The sequence below is a fragment of the Ambystoma mexicanum genome, chromosome 4p (assembly GCF_040938575.1).
Source record: "Ambystoma mexicanum isolate Mex_15411 chromosome 4p, UKY_AmexF1_1, whole genome shotgun sequence".
In the NCBI taxonomy this organism is placed as follows: domain Eukaryota; kingdom Metazoa; phylum Chordata; class Amphibia; order Caudata; family Ambystomatidae; genus Ambystoma; species Ambystoma mexicanum.
This window is the reverse complement of record NC_090927.1, coordinates 654,924,080-654,948,331: the sequence shown is the minus strand read 5'-3', so window position 1 is coordinate 654,948,331 and position 24,252 is coordinate 654,924,080.

Below are 24,252 nucleotides of genomic sequence, written 5' to 3'. Positions count from 1 at the left end.
GCGAAATAGGCAATAATAAGAATAACAGGAATAAATCATGGGAAAAGGCGTGATGCGCAGCCAGCACCACATGATTGAGGGGAGGCCACAGCACTGGGCCAGGCGCAGAGAAAGGGGCATGAAGCTACCTACAACTAACACACGCACAGTAAATGAAAATGTGACAAAACGAGAACCTCGAAGCTAAGAAAAAAATTACTGCAGAAGAACAAAACATCCCTGACAACAAGGTATCCAAGAATACGAAAAAATGCAATGAAAAAGTAACCATAAAAAGTGCTTCCTCAATAATGAAATAGGTACATCTTGCCCATTTGTGTGATTTGTGCAGAGCAATAATCTCACAAATCATTGCAACACGATGTGAAAAGCTCACAAAATACAGATCTTACAGGTTACACGTGGAAAACCATAGGTAATGGGTGAGCAGAAGTTTGTAAAGTGGAAAGGTGTGTGTTAGGGGTGGACCCCCAGGTCCGGCCGAGCCACTTTGGGGGCCCGCTGGAGCGAGGCCGTGGAAGGCCTAACTCCTTCCCTCAGTTCTGATCAAGAACTCCAGGTCCACACAAGAGGCAAGGGTAACTGTGGTTTATTATTAAAAAAAACAGGCCTCAGGGATTACATACATGGATGGGCACCCACAAAGCTCTCACCGGACCCTGGCTCGCAGGCCAGTTTTTTAGTAAATTGACTTTGTAATTGACGTCATCACTGGGAACTGTCTCAAAAAGTTGGGTTAGGCTGTTAAGTGGTAGGTCCCCTATACAGACATATAGAAGGAGTCAGTAATTGGCCCAGACTGTGTCAGGTGGTATTCTCAGCCATTCCTCTAAAATTGTTACTGCAAAATGGTTACTGTAACAGGAACCCATGATTGGTTGGAAACCCTCACCCTCCACCACAAAGGTTCTTCACCCTGATCGGATAAGCCCTGAGCCCCCTCAGCTTGGGACTGATCCTGTTCTCAGGCCGCAAACATCTGTGAACAATACTTTGTATAATAATGTATCGGTGCAGTGTAACTATGTGTCAACAGTATACAATGTGTAGTCCATAGCCATGCCATGTGTGCTCTGGTTCCCAGCGCAGTGCTTCGCCGTGACTGTAACGGTTTTGTTGCAGTAATTGTCTGGACCGTGGAACAAGTGATTCTTCTCAGGCCGCGCTCTTGGCTGCTCCTCATCATGGTCTGATCACGTGTCTGTAGACCACAGTTGAGAGTCTAGGATGGATCATGTATACTGTATTTTGTGAAGACTGCTCCCGGGGCCGGTGTTACTATAGTTCAGGAGCAGGAATACTGCTTGCAACATTGCGACCTTGGCAGTGGCTTCGCTGTTGTCACTGCGGCCTTGTTGTGCAGGCTCCTGTGAGGCTTGTAGTTCCGTCCCTGGGCCAATCATGGCCTCTCGAGTTAGTGCCATAGTCTGGCTTTTAGATGTATATGCATTCTAGTCCATCTATGCATTAGTGCAGATATGGCTGCCAGGTCCCTTGAGTGCTCCTGTCATGCCATAGGTTATTTGCATGTGGGCGTCAGCAAGTTTATGCACAAACTCTTCTTGCTTCTTGCGTTACTGCGGTGCTGAAGCAGGGCCTAATGACAAAATAATAAACATGCAGACAGTGTGTATCTGGCACAGTCCTCTAACTATAGAGCTGTGTATCCATATTCTTCATGTGGAAGGGTGTGTGTGTGTGGTAGAGGTGTGCAGATAGCATGTGTGCTTCATGTCTAACGTGGCTAAGTCCTCGTGAGGTCTCTAATAATAAATGACATGGTTTCTCATTGTTTAGTGAATTCGGTCCATCTAGTCATCTCCAGCTCTGTCTTGATTCCCTTCACTCAGTCTGGGTAGGATCTGTACCACTGCAGGATTATAAGGTCTGCTGGGTGAATATCTTTCATGGTCGTTTTCCATTGTTGGAGCAGAAGGAACAGGGGTAAATTCACATAATCGGCTCCATGTTGTCTCAGGTGCTTCTTCTTGCTGAGGGGCCTCCTAGGACTAGGCATGCGTTCTGCCTTTCCCTCTGCATGTGGTAGTGTTTCATCGATGTGTGGTTGTTTTATTTTCAGTTAGTACACAGAAATCCCTGAGATTTGAACCAACAAAGAATTTCCCTTGGCTGTGGCATGCCTCCACCGTGGGTTGGGTTGGGATGGGTATGGGTATCACTAGGTTGTAACAATGTTTAGTTTCAGTTAGTGCATCTTAAAATGTCACTGGACTGTTCGGAGCAGAGTCCGCCCCCTGGGGAAAAGTATGCAGACTATCCCATGGTAAATAGATTTATCGTTATTATAGCTATACATTCAATTGAAAGATGGGATATTATCACTAAGAATCTAGAGAAACATTGATAATAAAACTATAATGGCTGAAACACTTATTCCTTTGTGATTGGCACAGGAGAGTTAAATTAAGCCAAAGTGAAGTTAAGTAAGAACTGCTTCAAATCCCAACACAGCAAGCTAGCCATTCATCAAAATCTGTGCCATTAAACTTGGTCTTTCCCAGCTCCATGCTCTCTCTTAATGAATTTACTTTCCCTCCCAACCTCCTCCTGCTGAAGTTGAACCGGCTCTGTTCTCTCTGTGTACTCTTTCTTTTTCTCATGCTCTGTCTTTGGCTTCCTCAGTGTAATGCTTGTGCGAAAATGCGAGTCAGAATAACATTGCGTCGATGCACAGCCATTTTGGACACTAATCTCCCATCAAAGTAATAAAACCTGCATTTTCTGCGGGCCTCACAGAATAAACAAGCAGCAACGAAAACAGAGCAAGGTCACTTAAATATTATAGCCGAGTGAGCTCACTGTGGGGAATAGTTATTGTATTGTCCACCGAAGGACAAATACAGAAAAGGAGTCGGAGTATACTACAGGTGCATGATAAGGGGTTCTGGGAATGAATGTGAGGAGAGGGGCACTGGATTATTCCACTACTAACTGTTTTTTTCCAACCTCTGTCCCTTCGACATGTGATCTGTTCTTCGGCCTAGGGCGAACACAACTGAGAAAGGTCTGGTACTGTCCCCATAAAGGAAAGCGAATTGCATGGCAAAAGTTAGTCGGAATTTGGTCCCCGGGTGATGCAGTCCCGCTGAGAGGGCGGACGTCTTCCTCAGACCATGTTAGACCCAGGGATCTCTTTGCTTACCTGCTAAGGGACTAAACAGTGTTGTGGTGGCCAAGATGAAGGTTTCTTCTGCTTTCTGTTTAACTGTGATGTTTCTTATATCGATATTTTTATATATCTAAGTGTATGTTTGTTTATTTGTATATATAACATGTGATTAAAGGGCCTATAACGAGCCATTTGTTTTATGATATTGTATAGTTTATGTGTGGTCGTTTGCTCGTTTGAGTACAATCTCTTGCTTTTGCTAGGGGGCCAGGAAGACGAAAGTGCAAGTGCTCCCCCCACATGGCCAAACAGATGCAAGACACTCAACAGCTCTGTTTCATAATTGATTTACGTTCCATCAATAAGGTCGTTGCTCCGCAATTTCCAATTGTACCTGATGTGATGACAATATTGACTATGATCCCGGCTTCAGCCACTCACTTTAGTGTTGTGGATCTGAAAAATGCTTTCTTTAGTATTCCTATTCACAAGGACAGTAGATACCTGTTCGCGTTCACCTTAGGGGGACGCTCGTTCACCTTTGCCCGTGCACCGCAAGGTTACACGGAAAGTCCTAGCATCTATAGTAAGGCTTTGAAAGAACAGCTTGATACTCTTGAATTGCCCTCTACCTGCACACTGCTTCAATATATTGATGACCTGCTTTTAGCTGCTGACTCAGAGAGCGCTTGTAAGGAGGGCACTGTGTTGTTGCTTATTCATCTGGCTAAACATGGTCACAAAGCTTTGCTTAAAAAGTTTCAATATTGTTGCCAGGAGGTCTCCTATTTAGGCTATAGGGAAGAAGATTGACACCTGAACGGATTAAACTCATTTCTAGCATGTCTGTCCCAAATACACAGAAGGAAGTTAGAGCCTTGACAGGTATGGCTTCTTACTGTATGCAGTGGATCCCCAATTTCTCGTTCTCGATTAAGCTGATGTTGGCTTTGACGAAGAAGGGCATTTCTTCACCATTTCCGTGGAACATGGAGCACCAGCGTGCATTTGATTTGCTCAAAACTGCATTGTGCTCGGCACTGCTTTTGGGCACACCAAACTATGAAAAGGCCTTTGTGTTGTTTGTGCATGAAAGTAATGGATGTGCTTTGGCTGTATTAACGCAGGAACACGGAGGGAAGAATAGGCCATGCGGTTACTTTTCTTCCGCCCTTGATCCTGTAGCATGCGCTTTGCCAAGATGTTTGCGAGCTGTTGCAGCTGCTGCTGCATCTGTAAAACAGAGTAAGGGAATGCTTTAACCCTCACTCTGTGGATGTTCTACTGAATAGAACTCAAACGCAGCACATCTCTTCCGCACGGTGGACGAGATATGAATTGATCTTGTTTGCTCCACACATACAAATTAAGAGGTGTTCTGTTCTTAATCCGGCTGAACTCTTACCTTTCCCGCAAGGTACTGCTTGCAGTGACGAAGAGTCACATGACTGCCTTTACACTACCGAACAAGAGACAAAGGGTAGAATTGATCTAAAATATACTCCTTTGGCCAATCCACAAGGAAAGCTGTTTTGCGATGGCTCCTGCTTCAAACTTCCGGATGGTACATCACAGCTGCTTATGCAATCACCACATTGAGCACGGTCATGGAAACCAAGAGAATCACGCATAACTCTGCGCAGGCCACAGAGATTATAGCATTGACCCGATCTTGTGAACTTTCCAAAAGGGCTTACTGTGAATATATATACTGACAGCCAGTATGCCTTTGGGGTGGTTCACAACTTTGGGAGACTTTGGTCAGAAAGAAGGTTCTTAACTTCACATGGTACAAAGATCCAGCATGGCTCCCTAATGGTACAACTGCTCTTAGCGCTTGCACTCCCTACTCAGTTAGCTGTCGTAAAATGTGCAGCACATCAAAAGATTGTAGATGATATAGGAAAAGGGAACGCTTTCGCTGATCAGATAGCTAAACAGACTGCCACTGATCTCTCTGCAGACATGTACACTTTAAGGGAGACTGCAAATGCCTATGTAATGGATGAGGGTGTTGAGTCTGTGAGGGATATCCAAGCCAATGCCACATTAGAAGAGTCCAAGAAATGGGCCGAGGGCTTGGGGAAACTCGATGATGATGGGTGTTGGGTGGACATAGTTGAAGGGAAATGGTTACTTCCTGATGCCTACATCATGATGATGGTCATCATGGCTCATGGCCCTACACATATATGTGCCCGCAAGATTACAAAAATGCTGGAAAATGTATAGGTGGATGACAAAATGTCTAAGGTAGCTGATCGTTTTGTCCTAAACTGTATGATCTGTTTACAGCATAATGTGGGAAAGGGAACATCAACCCCTTTGGGATGTTTCGGTCCACCTTCTGTCCTCTTCGAGGTCATACGCTTTGATTTTATCAAAATGGAGCGGTGCAATAATTTGAAATATGTGTTAGTTGTCATCTGTGCTTTTAACAAATGGTTTGAGGATTTTCCTGTTAAAGACGCTACAGCCATGACTACTGTGAAAACTATGTTAAAGGAATATTTTCCTAGGTTCGGGCTACCAAGAGTCATCTGGGCGGACAATGGTCGACATTTTGTAGCTGCTGTAATTCTGCAGATATGCGCAGGATTACAAATCGACAAACGGTTCCATTCGGCCAGACACGCTCAGAGTGCCGGACTAGTAGAAAGACACAACGGCATTATCAAGAACAAGCTCGCTAAGACGTGTGCCGGCACCAAACTAAAATGGCCGGACGCCTTACCGATCGTGTTGTTATCTATGCGCACAACCCCTCAAACTAAGACTGGGCTCTCTCCCTTTGAGGTGGTAATGGGGAGACCTGCTAATATTTCGAACCTTCCAAAATGTCGTTCTTTGAGAAATGTTGAAAATGTACTTCTTTCAGATTACTGTAGCCAGTTGACTAAAAACCTGTATTTGATTTATCACCAGGTGCGAGAGGCTTTACCTGTACGATACGAGGGTCCCGTTCATAGCATTTGGTCCGGTGACTGGGTTTTGACAAAGGCCTTTGAGCGATCCTCTTGCCTTGCACCTCGGTGGCAGGGCCCTTTCCAAGTGCTGCTGGTCACATAGACTGCGGTGCGGGTCTCAGTCTGGAAAAACTGGATCCACGCGACGCACATCAGGAGGATTCCACAACCAGTGCCATATGATACAGAAGAAACAGAACCCATCACCAGTACTGCAACCAATGATCCCGAAGCAGTAAACAGCATTGAGAGTGCATCAGAGACTCTCTCTGAGCCTGGAGGCCTCGGGAAGCTGCCATTTTGTCTCCACACTCTCCAAAAGTTTTGTTTCCGGAAACTGTTGTTCCAGATCTTGAACCTTCACTTGCTCTTGATACGTCACTTCTAACGGGAAGTGACGACACACTGTTCTCGAATCAATCAGTACCAGGGACGACGAGGTATAATCTGCGTCCAAGAAAATAGACTTACGGCACGGTTCGGCTGTGCATTTGGAGAAGAAGGGAAAAAATATCAAGTCGCTCGGCCTGGAGGTCGCCAGCAAAATAACATTGGCGTGTTCATTTAAGAAGATTACAATGCCTGCAACCGCAGGACTGATAAATGGACGTGTGACCAGCTGTGAAAATGGACAAACTGTTTGGGCCCTAAAAAACGTACTGCTGTTTTTTTATAATGTTAATTGGTTTTATAATAGTCATTGTTTTAGGCTTCTGGTATCTAGAAGAAGTGCATCCATTAGAAAATTTGCTACCGACTGAAAATGTACCCACTGTTTCTACTCCTTTTGTGCATCTGCACACTCTATCTCATAGGGACTCTAAGCAAAGACAGAGATACCACAATAATACACTATTACTCATCATGAATGCTACACATGCAATCTTTAATAAGTCCAACTGTTGGTTCTATTCACATTTACCGCAACACAGAGATAAGGGGCTAGGTTGGTATATTCATCCTTTACTTTTGACAACTGCTTTTTATGCCTCTCTTAGAGCACTGTTCTTTGGCCGATGGAACAATAGCATCTCGGGGAATTTTGACAGTACTAATTTGAATAATTTTGAGAAGCGTGTTTTAACGCCCCTGGGATGCTCACTTTTTGCAAATAGGAGCAAGCTTAATGTTGCTTCTATTAGGCCTTCTGATAGACTGTCTCGTCCTTTCCAATCTTTGATTTCTCTTAAAATAGCTCCTATAGGCAATAAGGATGCCACGCTTCCTTCTTACGCTGTTAACCATAGCCCCGATTCAGTTTCTTTCTGCATACAGAGGAATGGTACTCAGTCAATGGGAGATTTTAAAGGTTGTGCCAACGTTGCAAATTTGACTGGGGAAGACAGACCTTTGTATGTAGGCGAACCTGTCTACTTGTTACCCAGGGATTGGCAGGGAACTTGTTATTTAGGGATCCTCTTAATGGGGGTATTCATAGCCAGTACTGGAGAGGTTTCAAAGGCTCGTCCATGACGGGACGAGGATGGTGATACTCCAGCACACATTTTAGGAGATGTAGCAAAGTCCTTTGTGCCATATTTGGGACAAATAATGAACTCTGAAGATATCAGGAGACTAGCGAGAGTACTGGAGAGAACCATCAACCGGACCACGGACATACTCTATAATATGACGTTAGAACAGAAAGCAATAAGATTAGTAGCACTTCAGAACCGGATGGCATTAGATGTCATCTGGCTGAACGTGGTGGAGTGTGTAAATTAGTGGGGTCCGCTTGCTGTGTTTTCGTGCCAGATTCCTCCCCAACTATCTTCAAGGCAATACAGAATCTGCATGTCCTTAGGTCAGAAGTGCATGTTCCTGAGGGAAACTGGGATCTTAACGCTTGGTTCTGGGACTTCTTGCAATCTTGGGGTTGGAAGGTGCTTTCAATCTTAATGATCATTTTGGGAATTCTGCTGTTCCTCTGTTGCTGTATACAGTGTCTACCTAGTATATGTTCGATGCTAGGGGGATGTTGCGCACATGCACTGGGTACATTAGGACATAAAGTACACACCCCAGACAAGAACTCCAATGAGTATGTGTTGAAAGAAATGTTGATAACTGATCTAATGGCAATAGATATTTCCGATAGTGATTCAGGGTGTGTGGACATTGAGACATGGAAATATTCGTAAAGTGATTAGAAGTACTTTAGTGCCTTGGCATAGGCCAAATGGAGGGTTTGTAGAGAATGGGAAATCATATTGTGCCTCCTATACTGTAGGAATATATGTATATTGACCTACGCCAAGTCGCTTTGCAAAGAAATCCATGTTACAAGGTCCTCACCTTAGATTTGAGTAAGCCTCCATTTTAGGTCCATCCGCCATTTTAGATTCTCTCTCTAAAGTCACCCTGTATTATAAGATGGTCGACAGTGTTGTTCCGAAAGTAACATGGCCGTCTTGACCTCTGTGTACAAGCTAATATGTAACTTGCCTGCAGGCCACATGTTGGGGTCATGAACTGAGACCTTGTCCTTCGTTGAACTGTGTATAGAGGATTACCTATGCCAGTGAAGCTAATCCGCGAGCACATGTTAAACATAATGTAGTCAAATACCGAAATGTGAACACTTGTTTAACTGCATTGTATAGAAATGTATGAGAAGGCTCAACGAGAATCCCAAAGACATACTGTTGCCATTATAACTTGTTGGTGAATGTATTAATGGTAAACCCTAAATGTATAGATGTATGAACTCGGCATGAACCCTAGATCCATGATGTATTAACGTGTAGGTGGGCTGGACATCATGTTTTTGGACTGTATAAAGGTGTGACTATTCTAATGTACAGCCCCACTCACTGAGCACACCAAACAGTGCTGGAGTTCGCTGTGTTGTACTGAGGGGTGATAGCTATCTGTTGCTTTGTCCTTTGAAACTGTTCAGTATAGAATAAAGATTTTTGTATCTTTCTTTGTAACCTCGTTTGGTGTATTTCCTTTTGGGGTACTCAGCCTCGATATCTTCTTTTTGGTTTCACAGTACAGACTATGGGCCTCATTACACGGATGGCGGTATGGATTTACCGGTACCGGTAAAATACTGGTACCGGTAAATCCTTAACGCCTTACTACGAGGTCCCTTTGCGGGTTGGGGGATTTAACGCCTGCTTTTTGCAGGCGTTAAAAACCAACCCGCAAAGGGACCCAGGGAGCTAATTACGGTACCGCAATTTGCGGTACCGTAATTAGCGCCTTCCCCATTCCCATTGAGCCCTATGGGCCAAAAATGGGAATGGGGAAGGGCAATGGCGGAAGGGGGAATTACCGCCCCGCCAACCTTGGAATGGGGCGGTAATTCCCCTTTCCGCCAAGGCGGTGACGGTATTTTACCGGCATGAACCATGGCGCTAATAGCGCCATGGTTCTCCGCCATCCGTGTAATGAGGCCCTATTTCTCACTTTGCCTTTAAGTAGTGCCACTGCAGAATGAAGTTTTAGCAGGCTGAAGTTGATCAAAATGTACTTACGGTTACAATGGGTGAAGAGAGACTTTCAGATTTAGCCTTCCTAAGTATTGAAAGAGACCTGACTGACTCTGTGTACCTTGATAAAGTAATTCAGACATTTGCTTCAATGAAACCACTCAGAAAAGCTTTGTAGCACATATGCTCCATAGGTGTTTAGCTGTGGCAGAGAGCTTCTTGGTCCTAATCTGTCACAGCAAAACATCTTCAAGCACATTAGTCTTCCGTAGCCTGCCACCGCATGGGACACATTCTCATTCTCTCCTTGCATTTGAAGGAACAGTTTCATCCTCATTACATGTATATGCCTGTGTGTATTTATTGAGTCAATGTTATGCAACAAACATTGATATTAGGGATATTTATTTTAAGCTCAAAGGTTTGGCCACATGTTGGCCTTTTGGTACTAAGAAATGTTTACAAATATATTGCACTGATGCACTCAGTGAATAATGACAATTGCATTGAAAGATGTATACAATTGTACTTAAGTTGTTTTCTAATGTTTAGCTTTGTTTCAGAAGGATACATATGTCTGTTGCTTGGACAAAAGGTTATTTTTGGTCCCACTCCCAATCTAGTATTATATTGTTATTTATATTATCAGGGTATTTATTTTAAACTCAAATGTCAGGACAAATGGTTTGTTTGTGCCAGGCAGACAACCTTGTATGTAATGTGTCAGAGAATCTAGGAAAATTATTAAAACGTTTGTTCCTTTGCAGTCTGTGGTTTTGCATTGTTTGAACTGGTTACTACCAGCACGGTATAGTATATTGCTTGCTTGCAAACGTTTATTGAATTGTTCTTTATTGCCTTGCTGACAGACGGATCTGATTCAGATCTCTAGATTTCATTGTAACATTGACATTTAATTTTAATGGGACTTTCCCTCCATAACAAATGTGTGGTGTTTAACTGATAGCAGGTGTGGCTTGTAGTGTAAGGTTTTATAAATTAAATATATATTGGGTAAAAAACCCTGCCAGTTCTTTCTTTGAATATTATGTGTCAACAGTTCCCAGTTATTACACCCGCAAAATGAAGTAAACGGTAGTGACACCTGGCCCAACCCTGACCCCTCTCGCACCCAACCGGTACGCTGCGCGGTGGTGCCACAGCACCCCCATGAGCAGCACTTTGCCCCTCCCAGCACCAAATCCTGGCTCCGCCACTGGGAAGGTGACGGTGCTGGACATAGTCTGGTAGCAAGAAGGTTGTTTCAAGGAAAGGATTGTTTTGTGGAGCTAGTGACCTCTCCAGAGTCAAATGAGCATTTTACGATTCAGGCAGGTACCAAGCAATATATCATTTTTTTGGACAGTGAAGGTGTATGTTGATTTTTTTAAAGGCTGGCCTAAGTTAGTGCCATGCAGATTCAAGGATCTCAAGGAAATGCGGAAGCAGTAAGGCATGTGACAGATGTAGCTATGGAGTTTACAAGTGTTGGAGATGGTGTATACTAAAGAGAAACATGCATTTTTTAAGTAGCACATCATGCTGCCACTTTATGAATGACAGGAGATGTTTTGTGTGCCCTAAATCAAGAAGTGTCTGAGAAAACTTACAATAGCACCACTGTGTGTCTCACAGTGTTCTCTCTTATATCGGCTGGGATAATCTTGTCCTGTAGAAGATGTTTTCAGAACCAAGGAACCATGGTAATAAAAAATGTACCCTAAAACTCACCTCTTCTTCGGCCGGCCCCTAATCATGGTCCCGCCTTCACCGTGCTAGAAATACGGCAGAAAACTGAAATGTACAGAAGGAGCTGGGGCAGTTCTTGGATCATGATGAAAATGTGTGTGTGTATTATTAAAAATAACAATAGCAGAGATAAATGTTTACCTATACAAATGGAAAGCAGGAATGGACCATAGGTGAGGGACCAAAGTGTAGATTTCCCTGTGCAAAGGAAAAACAGGTGATTTGGGGATAGGTAGGGGGAGCACAAAGAAAAGGTAAGATTAGTTGATCAGTAAGTAGATAAGGGGTCTCTGAATGCTGACAGCTCCATAAAGGCATATTATGATGTGCAGTCAAAATATTTAGGTAAATGATAATATGAGGAGGAGTAGTCTGGGATTGTGTCTTACTACTGGAATTGTCACTCACTTCATATAACCAAAACCTTTATTATTATTCTTTTATATCCAGGCAGACCTTGGATAGGGAAACCACCACCTATTGACACCTGGTTCTGCTTCTCCTTGAGGGCTCCCCTAAGGGACACACACTGTAGGACTGCTGAGGTAGCACTTTCAGAGACTCTCTGGGTAACTGGGTGAAGGACACCAAGCCACCATCAGCAAATTAGACCAGCCCATAGCGGTTAAATCAATAGGGCCTTATTCCTCACCGGAACTACATAGGGAGGCGGTGGCTCTCCGACCCTCACCTGTGGATGTAGATGCAGAATATCGTCAGACCATAGCGACCAACCCAGAAGGAGATGACCACATGACAATGGATGAGAGACAAAAATAGAAGACAGACTCTGAAAATGTACACGGATGTCATTGTCACATTTTGGGACGCAAAAGGTCAAACGGAAGCGACATGCATTGCAAGGGACCCGACCATGAGGGAATGTAAGGGTTAGGCGAATTGGAGGTGGGTTGGGTTGGTTTCGGTGTTGGGCATGTCGACATGCTTTCCATTTATTGGATTGCAGGTCTGTAATAAATGGAATCCTGATTTGTCCATTCTCGAAAAAGACTCCTTAGTCTTCTTGTTTTATTTTACTTCGATAAACCAAACACCTTTCTGACGTAGTTTGGAACTTTAACGTGTACGCTGCTTCCACATGTTTGAAGACAACATGGGTAGTAGGCTTGATTTAACCCATAGTGAATTCAAATCCATTGTCTTAAGTGAAAAAGAGGGCGATGCAAAGTGTTTCGAAATATATTCTGTTCTCTCCCACAAGCCAGTGGATAGTTTGAGTGCTGGCGTGATGCTGTCTCTTCGGGAAATGTTTACCAGATGTCTTGACTGTTCTGAATTCTCTGCAGTGTCTTTACTAGCTATTTCAGGATGCCATAGTAGAATGCTGTTAACATAGTCCGTTTTTGACAGGAAAATGGGTTTGACTAAGTGGTCTCTAAGTGGGAAGGTGCGAATACGTCCGACCACGCTCCGGTCGCAGAAACATGTTTTGACTGCAGTGTTGATTTATGGTTTCAAGGTGAGTTTATTGACTAGCAGGATTAATAGGTTATTGACCTTTTTGGTTGTTTCTAGACGAGCGCCCATCTGTTCGGGCCATGGCATTGTTGCATAGGTGACCGTTTTGTGTAGCAGATTTCTGTTTTGTTTGTTGTTGAGCTTCACTTTTCTTTCTCGGCAACCATGATTTCACTTGAAAACATAGAAATTAGATATCCATTCACATTTTTTACAAAATAAAAGGCAAGCACGTATCTGCCACGTGCTAACATAAGTAAAATGTGTAATTATTTCTATAAAAAAGGTAGCATAAAATATGCTGCTACAGAGGCGCTTATCAGTATGCTAAGTTACAGGTGTAACATTTTTAAATTAATTTTCTTTATGTTCATTTTATACAATTTTTTTAGAACACCAAAGGCAATACGCATTAAAACATTGTTTTGCACATTATGCATGTTCTGGCAAGGCAATCACCTATGCAATTAGTACTGCAAGTGAAATAATGTATTCCCTCCAGCAAACATGATCAACAACATTGCAATGCACCTCCATCAAACTGATTCATTTGGAGGCGACATCCCTAGGAAGTTGTCCTTTTCTACAAGGCTTATCCTGCGCTACTAGAGTTAGCATTAAAAGCCGAGAAAAGCAATGTATGCAGGGATAGTGGATGCCATGATTATGAATGAAATAATTTGGGATATGCACCGGACCAAAATCGAAATGGTGCAGCCTGTGAAAAAAGATTACTCCTACTTAAAGCTTGCGGAAGGTTATCTCGCTTTCAATTACAGATAGCTCAAAGACATTCATTAGGCAAGTCGTGGTTCCTCGGCAGGATTGGGAAACATTTCTCCCTCTCCCTTCCCCATGTGCTTTGCCCTCACTGCATAAAATGCTAGCATGAAACTGAGAGCCTGTGCAAGTGACTTGTTTGTCAGGTAGCTGTCACACTGCTACCTACAGCGGGAGAGGAATGATTCATGGCCACTGATATAGAATTTTGCAGAACACAGATTTTGATCCGTATGCGTCCGCGGATATCTCTCAAAGCACAGACGCAGATATGGAAATCACGTACCTGCACAACACGATGCTGTGTGTTTAATTGCGCAAGAAACGTGTACATATTTCTCCCAAAAATAATTCGGCTTGCACACGAAGTAGGCATATATTTAGCTGCAATGGCCACCAGTCACGTGACGTTATCCACATAACAGTGATTTAGACCTGTTCTTAAAAATAAAGGTTTGACAGATATACTCTTGACTGCGGTTATGATATGATATGATATGATATGGCATTTGTAACGCACCTATACACAAGTGTAACATATTGGATTAGAACGTTTTCCTATAGAAACAACGAGGCAATTCAGAAATCTGAATGTTTGTGTTTTATTTAAACTTGTTTTTGACCATTGCTTGTTGAACAGAAAGTGACACTCCTTGCCGTTCAAATTCAAGAATACATGTTTTATAAGCTGACGGAAGGAAACGAATAACATGGAAAGACAAGGGGTGCTGACAAATACAATACATAGATTGACAGCACATGAGGGGTTAATCGCTTTTCTGCATTGATAAACGGACACATTAGAATATTGAACTCGAACATCAAGTTGCGGCCATTTTCCCCATTTTCCTCCTGGAAATGCTACTAATCATGTGAAGGTCTTCTTTCTGTCTAAACATCTGTCAAGGAATAGGTTGATTCATCTGTCAAAGGTACAGCTGGAAGATGTTACCTGTGCATTCAGAAGCCTTTGCTGTACACTGGCAATGGGTGTTAGGCCTGCAGTAATGCCCCATGCTCTAGCTTCTGCGAGTGTCACCCGGGAGACAGTGGTGTTCACAATTACCTTAAAAAACGAACACACTCGTTTTTTGTTTGTTTAAAAAAATGTAATTATGTGATTTGGTTTCAACAAATGTAAAGCTTTTCACGCCAAACGAATACGATGAATGGGCATACTAGCTCGACTCCTTCCTGTTTCCCAATACCCTGCAGGGCTCACATACTGACTTGCCTAGCCAGCAGTACCATGCCTGGAAGAGGCATTACAGAAAAGGGGAGCATAGCTATGGGGCAAGTTCCACTATTTAATGATTATTAATGAAAAAATGGGTGATTTACGCTTAGATTATCTTCCTCATGCCGTTGCTAAATCAGGTTACACTATAGCACGCGGTACGTTAGGGGTTAACGCTATTCTCATAAAAGATAGAGAAGAGAAAATAAAAGCAGAACAAATAGACAAGCTGCACGTTTAACGTGTGTTCATAACATGAAACAAACATGGAATTAAAGCAAAGCAACCACGGGATTTAAAGGTCTGCCAACTGTGGAGTTTTTTTTATTTTTTATTTAGAAACATCACTTGACCTGGAGCCTCAAGTGACCCACTAAAAACTATATTGGGTCATCCGTGTGAGATGCGAGTTGTAGTGCTTAGATGTCTGCATTGTAAAGGTATATGAAGGGCGGCCCCTGAACACCCCCAGGAGGTATCCATGCCACAAGATGATTTGTATTAATGTCCAGGAAATGGGATCCCTGTTGTTTCATGAGCAATGCTAATTTCCTTTTAAATTCATACTGAAAAACACAAATGTACAAGCACATCCATCAGTACTTAATCAAAAGCATTGTCAAAGCTAACAATTTTGGCTTTTACAAAGTCATTTTCCAGAAATTCATGATTGCTACCCATTGCCCAGTAGTCACAATGTGGACAGGTACTCTGGCCGGATGCTCACAATTGCCAAAATGTGTGTAAGGAAGCTGCCCATCACTGTTCTCTTACTTGCCACAACACCTCCCCCACACCAGCCAGTTAAATGTATCCAAGAGGTGGGTGGGGCCTTGGTTGTGTATGGATACTTGAAAACAGCATCCTAATTCCCCAACTGCTTCCTTGACTTGGTTTACTTTGAAAGTGATGCTTGTGAAGTGACTAGGCGATAGGCAGCACTACAGGGGCCTGAAAGGCAGACAAGTATAGTGAGAATACGATGACTATCTCTCACATATTACAGAAGGCGAGGGACCCCCTCTTCCTTCTATTCCTTTACCTCACACATACATGCATGATATAATATGGCATTTCTAACGTGCCTATACACAAGTGTTTCAAGGCGCGACGAGGCAAGGGAGGGGGGATAGAGGGTGTTAGGCAGAATCATACCCAGTACCATTCGGGAACACGACACACAATTAAGACTACAAGTCACAGTACAAATTCACCTTTGGTACAAGTCCGTACTACACAGTAAAGTGGTAGCGATGGCTGAGCACCCAGACTTATCTCAAGAGTAAAGTGAGCAGTATCAGAAGTCACACAAAGGACAGCAAATGCTATGGTTCTAACAAACACTGACTCAAGGTTTCTGAGTAAAAGAATATTCATGTATTTATACAATCATTTGTAAAACAGTTCACTAATGTAAAGCAGCAGAAAAAAACACTATATACCACCCAATGGATTCTGGACAAGTTAAGCTCAAAAGTAAGTGTGAGCAAAATGGCACTCCAGCAATTTAAAAAGGGAGGGAAAGAAAAGGTTATACAAAATCAAGCAGCAACAACACGTAAGTAGGCAGGGCAATCTAGAAAAGGCTTACAACAACTAGGATTCAAATCAATAGGCCTGGGCCAATGTTAATGGTTCAGAGACTTTACAGAGGATCACACAGTTAAGAGTAGTTTGCGGTTAAGTCTTTGCCAAGTGTTCGAAACGAAATTGGTTGGATGAAATGTTAATTTAAAGAGTAGAGAAGGACAAGCCCTCGGATTAGCAAAAGATTTCAAACACTTTCACCGCGGTCGGACGGAACGAACAACCGGATTTGAACCGTACCTTAGTAGAAGAAGATTGCTGTAGCCGAGGCAGAAGTTCCTGGCTGTCATGATCTCTGCTTCCAAAAGATCAGGACTTGCCTGACTCCCTTGGAAGCAGACCCATAACCCCGGTTCCGAGTGCCAGCCAATCCCAATTGGGACCTTTTGGACCCTGTCCTGGCGCCAGTGGCACCAGGCTCATAAAGATGCCCAGTCCCAGCGCTGGAAGCGCCGGGCTCATAATGCTTGGGTGGACTTACCTGCAGCAGACCATGCTGCTTACTTACCTGCCAGTTGAACCCCTGATCCTCTTCTGTTTGGGACTACTTTTCCTGTTGGGTGGGGCAGGAGCCACTCCCTAGGTTCAGAACACTGGAACTCTTCTGGAAAGCAGGAACTCTTTTCTTACCTAGGCGTGGCTGTGGAAGGAGACACCTAAGCACTACAGGAGGCTATTTAAACCACACCCGATGGATGAATCTTGCTTTGTGTTATTCTGCATTCTCTGCAGCAGAACGCTCATCGTGTCTTCTGCTTCTGATCCTGGGCCTAAGGGAACAAAGGCTTACCATCCTGGAATCCAGTCTTCAGCAGCACCTGTAAAGACAAAGAAAGAACAGGTTAGCACTACGGTCTTCAGTGGCAGCGCATCTCTTACCTGGTCCATCGGCTGTCACCAACGCCTCGCGCTGCATTCCGGCATCTGAAAGACAAAGGCTTACCTACTCTTCGCATGCTCTGGAGGTCTTCGCACTGCATTCCGGCATCTGAAAGACAAAAGCTTACCAGCTCTTCGCACGCTCCGGAGGCCTTCGGCGCTGCATCCCGCATCTGAAAGATAAAAGAAGGTGCGTTTAAAGACATTGGGCAACTTTATTACTCACGTGCCATTACTCCTTCCCACGCCGAATCCAGTGGGTATTCCAGCACCCTTCAGCTTCTCTAAAGCTCCGAACTTGTACCTGCAAGATAAAAGGGACAGTTAGTGCGCATCGTGAAGCAGGCTACAAGCGCTTACTTACGTGCTTCCAGGCGCTTCTATTCCTCACGCGGGTTCGATCCTCAACTCTCATCAGCCCGCCATCCGCCATCGCCGGAACCCTGCAAAACAAGAGATATCATTACAAAAGACTTTTAAGACATTTGAAGTGCCCAGAACTTACCGTTCGTGCAGTTAACGACGGACAGCAGTCCTCTGAGGTCAAGAGGCCTGCACCCTTATCCAGTGAAGAAACTGGTTACGGCACCCTGCCCCGAGGCAGATGGAGAGCTCGGCGTTCACTTACCTAAGGTGAGGGCGTTAACCTTTGGGGTTCTACAGGAGAAGAGAAAGGGAAGAGGAGAGAGGCACCCAATAACCCAGTTCATTAATCCCATATTTTCTATCTGCAGACATCTTACTCTTCGAGTCAGACATACAGTGCACAGAGGTCCAGCCCAAAGAGCCAACCGTGTGTTACACATCACCTTTGAAGATACGGCATTCACCCAGTCAAGACCGGCGCCTCTGCGGGAATCAGGTGAGCGTTACACTGGCAGATCCTGCAGACTCACGGTTCCTGAAGCGACTGTCGGACTGACAAGAAGAAGGAAGACTGGAGGGTCCTGCACTGCCCAGGGAAGAAACCAGCAGCAGAGCAAAGCGATGAATAAAAGGTGTGCTCATTAAAACCCAAACAGGGTCCGGTCTTCCTGGCTTTCCATTTCACTGCAGCTATGCACAGCAAATTTGACCACGGGAGGGAGGCCTTGCTTGGTGTTTGACAAACTGGTTGGTCCCACCAGCTCAGGGGAAGAAGGTTTCTTGCAGATCTTCTCTGTCGTCGAAGTGTAGGAGATTCGGACTACCGCATCAGGGCTTCACCGGGAGGTTCAGTAGTTGCAGTAGTCCTTTTCCTTCAGCTTCTCTTTGGTTCTCTTGATCCAGTGGCGACTCTGCCTTCCAAGTCCCAGAGACCTGCTTTTTATGCAGTTTTCCCCCATTCACACAGCCTGACTGTCAATCACACAGCAGGGTGGCTGTCCTGGCAGGACAGTCACCTAGCCAATCAAGTAAGAGTGCGACTTGGGTCTCCAAGGAGACCCTGTGCAGGGGGCCTAACACCCCTCCTTCACATCCTGTCTACCTAGACTGTCAGGTGCCTAAGGAGGGCTTCTGTGCAGAAGCCCGCCAAAGGACGGCGACCAAAGGAACCAAACCTGGTTTGGCGCTTAGAGTAAAACACGGGAAAGACCTTTACAAAAAGAAAAGGTGTAAAAACCCAGCCAGAACCAAACAAAATTAAAAAGGGTCCAGCGGATTAAAGTTCGAGCCTACCAATTTAGCCTAAAACAGTACCAAGGCTATTTTCATAGTCCGCGGTAGGGATAAATGGTAGGTACCACTGCCACCAGCCAAATCTTAAAGAAAGGGGAACGAAATAATGTTCCATGAGAAACAGACAAAAAGGGATAACTATTAACCCTTTCCAGTAATCTATGGAAGATAGTTTGTACTGGGTCTGTGCATTTAAAAAGACTAATAAAGTAAATGGCAACTGTTCTGGGAGATAGTAGTCAGTCCCAGAAAATGGAGTTTAGAGTGGGAAGACAACCCTGTGTCACTGCACTAAAGGTGCTGTGTGACACACAGTAAAAAGATGATGCCTGTGGAGTAGGTGAGGCTCCACAGTCTATGACCACAAAAAATGTAAAACACACAGCAAAACACACAGCAAAACACATGTAAGAGTGGGAAAATAGGCTCACACTCTTACCAGGTGAAAAATAAATATCCTAGAAATCCAGCAAAGCTGCTGAGGGACTCAGTAGGTAAGGGAAATTAGCCATTCTGGAGAATTCTCCCTAGCAGAGGGAAGACAGAGACAACAATCTTACTATGCCAGGTGACATTGAGATTGCAAGTGCAGGGGATGGGGGAAATGAAAAGTGTGGGGAAAAGGGGGAGGGGGCAGTGCAATACATAGGATGACAGTAAAATAAATAAAGACCATAAATGAAACTGCGGCTAGCTGGTGGCAAGTGCAGGGTTAAGTGCAGACATCAGGTGTCAAGTGCTGGTAGGGGGCTGTAGGGATACAGAAACAGACCCTGATTGTAAGGGTTGCCAGGCAGGCAGTGCAGCTGTGCATCTGGTGGGGAGGGGACCCAGGCCCGAGATCAGAGGGTAGCCAGGCAACCAGTGCAGTTTCAGTTTCAGTTAGGAGATCAGCAGGGGAGAGGAGGAGAGAAAGCAGAAGCAAAGAGGAAGGTCTTGAGGGGCTTCTGGAACCGGATATGTTTCTCCTCAAGTTTCAGAGAGGTAGGGAGGCTGTTCCAGAGGGAGACCCTAGCAGAAGAAAGAGATCTACCACCAACTCATTGCTTGGAGAAGTGACTGACCCTGAGGGGTTTGGAGGCGGATGAGCAAAGAGCTTGATAAGGAAGATATTTAGGAAGAGAGAGTTGAAGGTATGGAGGCCCAGGCCCCAGAAAGCCTTGTGGACAATGCAGAGGGTTTTGAACTTAATCTTCACCGCCACTGGGAGCCAGTGCAGAGATTTCATTCCTGGAGAGACATGATCCCTGGGCTTGAGGCCAATGACAAGTCTCACAGTCTTGTTTTGGATGATTTGCAGAGGGCGGAGAGTAGAGGCAGGCAGATTTAGAAAGAGGCTGTTGCAGTAGTCCAGCCTAGAGAGAACCAGTGCTCTGGAGGCAGTGAGGTTCTGGGCGAAGGAGAGGACACGAAGAATACCTCTGAGGAGGTGTAGCTGGTATTGTGACTTCTTAGAGACGTCAGAGATGTGAGGAGAGAAGGAAAGTGTGGAGTTGGGTCTATCGGAGAGGAAAGAATTCTGCCAAGCCAGGGCCTGTGAAGCGTTCAGGGTGGTATACTATAGTAAACTTTGCATGCTATATTTACCTATTCTATGACAGAAGTCAGACTGCAACAACCCACTTGTTTGCATGACACCATGTGCACAGTTGAATCGAGAAATGTAGTACTTAGTATTTTTGACTATAACTCCCAACTACTCTAGATGTACCGAAAACAGATGGCCATTGGTGTCTGTGCCAGCAAATATCCGAAAGTGAAACCAGACTATTACAAAGGAAAACCATTGTTATCAGTATAATGCTTGCTGTCAAAATCATGTGCATCCCTGAATGCCCACAGCACTGTTTAACAAGCATTGCAGAGACAAAAAGATTAGGCATTTACCTGGTTTCGTTGCATTGGAGGATAGTTGAAAGTTTCAAAGGAGGATGCAATAAGGGGTACGGGTGTGCAAGAGAATGAGAAGGAAGGAGACTAGAGCAAGGCAGGAAATGATTGAGAGAGGGTTCCATCGATGATGAGCAAGAGCAAATATGAGAAAGAAAGTTTGAGAGTGAGAGGGTAAGAAATAAAGAGAGAGTTTGAGAGGGAGTGAAGGGTGGGGTTGGGTGGGTTGTAGAGAGAGTTGGTTGTGTGGGTTAGAGAGAGTGGGGGTTGGTAGAGAGAGGTGGGTGGGGGTAGAGAGATTGGGACTAGGGTGGTTGGGTTGGGGGTAGAAAGAGTGGGGTAGGTTATGTGTGGGTACAGAGAGTGGGGGTTGTCTGGGCAGTTAGAGGTATAGAGAGTGTCAGGCCTTGACAGGCCCACTGGGACACAGGGAGTTACCCTGGTAGGCCTCAGGGATATAGGGCCTCTTTTCTTGGGGGGGAGGATACATTGATAAACAAAATAATTCATGTTCGTTTTGTTTCAGACAGTTCATTATAGTGCACTGGGGGCCGGGGAGGGGGAACATTACATAACGTGTTCCAGGCCACTGCCAGCAAGCAGGTGGTTTGCTGCTCTGCCCATGAATTTGGCAATTTGGGGCTCATGCCTGTGTATTGTGAGGAGCAGGCCACTGGCCATCAATCATTAGGGAAGTGCATGTGCACAATTCCGCAGGTGCAGACAGTGTTCCGGTTGGATGTATAGTGTATAGAATCTGATCACGAAGTAAAGAATCACGTAAACCGTACTGTAAGGAATACTGCAGAAAATGCAAGCCGTTTGATAACTGTACAGATGCTGCAACGCAAGTAAACTAAGTAATCATAGAAGCTAGCTATACGTAGTGGGTAGACTGCAGGCAGGTCCACCATTATATAGAATCTGGACATCAGCTTCACAATTAGTAATCTTAACCCCATGGAGAAAGAAGGATCGAGAGCTATGTGTCACAGCAAAAAAGCAGCTGGAAGTTATGGAAGGACCGAGAAGGCTGTATAGCCTAGTGTCAAAGACTGGAGCAGCATAGAACTAGTTATCTATGTTACAAGTTTGTCCTGCTCCCCCCCCCCGATACCAGTGCTCATCCAGCTCCCCCACGCCACCTCAGGCCAAACAGACACTCGGCACTCAGACACAAATAGTAGACAAGAGACTAGAAGTGGGATGAAAAGTGCTCTAATGTTAACACACACCAGTTTTCGGGAGGGCTGCATTTGGCTCTGCCCCTCCCAGGCCTGGCTTTTCCTTATTTACAAAGGAGCAGCTAGGTCTTTTCTCTACCCATTAACAGTGCATATTATAATAAACAGGTCATTTCGCTGAGTAGGGGGAAGAAAGTACATTTTATAACTATAGGCTGATTTTGCGGGGCAGCCTTGGGACTTGAGCCAGCACCGTCATCACTGTGTACTTTCTCAGGAGGGGCTGTTCATGCCTTCATGCCCATTTCCGGGGCCTGACTACATTCCACAAATCAGCTGTCCTGTGTAACATCACGTCCATGGCTGTTCAGTTGTTTAGGCAAGTGCGTTTGTATCCAATGAATCTCAACGAAACCAATAGAAAGTGCAGAATCAGAAATGTAACAAATAACATGTGCCCACCGTTTTTCCTCTCTTCTCATTGTATCTATGAATCGCTGACAAAAGCTTTGCACTACTTCTACATAAGGTAACCTGCAATAAAACTATTCTGATAAATACAAGTTCAATAAGGAAGCAAAAAAAATAAAAAAAACTTTATCAAACTAAGACAATTTATTTATGTCTTAGCTCATCTAAAGCCATTCATGCACTGTAGTGTATTGCATAAACATCCCCACCTATTAGCATCAGCCATAATCTAGGGTGTATCTAAAGCACTAACAACAGTCTTAACTACATGTCCCGCCCTTTCTAGCTCTGAGCATCCCTGTCACTCTCATATTCAGCAACGCCCCTTCCAGGTGTGTGTCATGTTTGTGTGCAGTGTCAAAGTCAATGTCTCTCTTACTTTCCACTATATAGTCAGCCTCTAGTACTTCCCAGTTTAGTTTAGTATACAGCATTTATATAGCGCAGCCGTGAACCTATAGGCATAAGGGCGCGGGACAGACCATTAACTCATACGAGGAAGAAAGCCAGTGAAGAAGAGGGGGCTAGGCCACCAATCAGAGGAACAGCAAGGTTTTCAATTTCTTTTTGAAAGATTCCAGGAGAGGTTGGTTTCTGAGATCAAGAGGGAGGTTGTTCCAGGCCTTGAGGGCTGATAGATAGAACGCTCCTTTTTTGGCCTTTTTGTTTCGATTTCTAGGAATGCTCAAAGGTTTTTGATTATTTGATCTATGAGAACAACTTTGCTTTCTTTCCGAAATGAATTGCTTCAAATAGTCAGGCATAGTGCCATTGACGCACTTATATATAATCACCATAAACCGGTATTGTATTTGCTTCCACTGATAGCCAATGCATGCCTCTTCTTGCAGCCGAGACATGATCGCTGCGCTGGAGCACTAAGAGAACTCGAACAGCCCCTTTCTGAATGACTTTGAGTCTATTCATGTCTGATTTATTAAGGCCAGCCAATAAGCTACAACAATACTACATCTTTGCTCCTGCAATTGCACGGGCGATTGTTTCAGCATTGGCTTGACTGATGAACGGCCTGAGCTGGGAAAGGAGTTTTATATAAAAAGCTGCACTGGAAACCAGGCTGCTTACATGAGCCTTCATGGATAATTGTTGATCCAGTACAGGTTTTTACTATTTAAGGGGAGAGAGGATAGTCTCACCAAGAAGAAAACTAGTATAGGCCATTCACAGCTTGTATGCTAAGGTGGGCAAGGCTACAAGCAGAAGTTATGTCTTATTCTTTTTCAGAGCAAAATTGTTTCTCAACATCCAGCTCTCAATAATTGCATAGACACGATTCAGTTCTGCCTCATCAAATGAGTGGGTACCCACCATGGGGACGACACATAGGGTATCGTCTGCATAATTTGTGAACATGATCCCCTCTTGCTCAAGTAAAGCAAAAAAGGGGACCATGAACACGTTGTATAAACAGGGGGATTGACAAGCCTCCTGAGGTACACCAAATTCGACAGGGACAGGGGGAATGGGGGCTTCTGCCTCTCCTGAGAAAACTCTGCTAAAACGGTTGTTCAGAAATGAAGAAACCCATTGTGTAGCCATGGGAGAGAAATTGGCTACTGCCTTCAACCTGTTGACCAGAATGTTATGGTCGACAGGTTGACCATAACATTCTGCGTCCAGGTCAAAGGCAGCAGAAAGATCCAGGAGCATTAGCATAGATGCCCAGCCCCAGTCCCTAGGTGCATCTGCAGTCAGTGTCAGCAACAACTTGTCAGTGCTTGTCATATTTCTCTCAAGTAGCATCTTGCATGGTGAATACCTGGTCGCTGACTCGTCTCTCAGT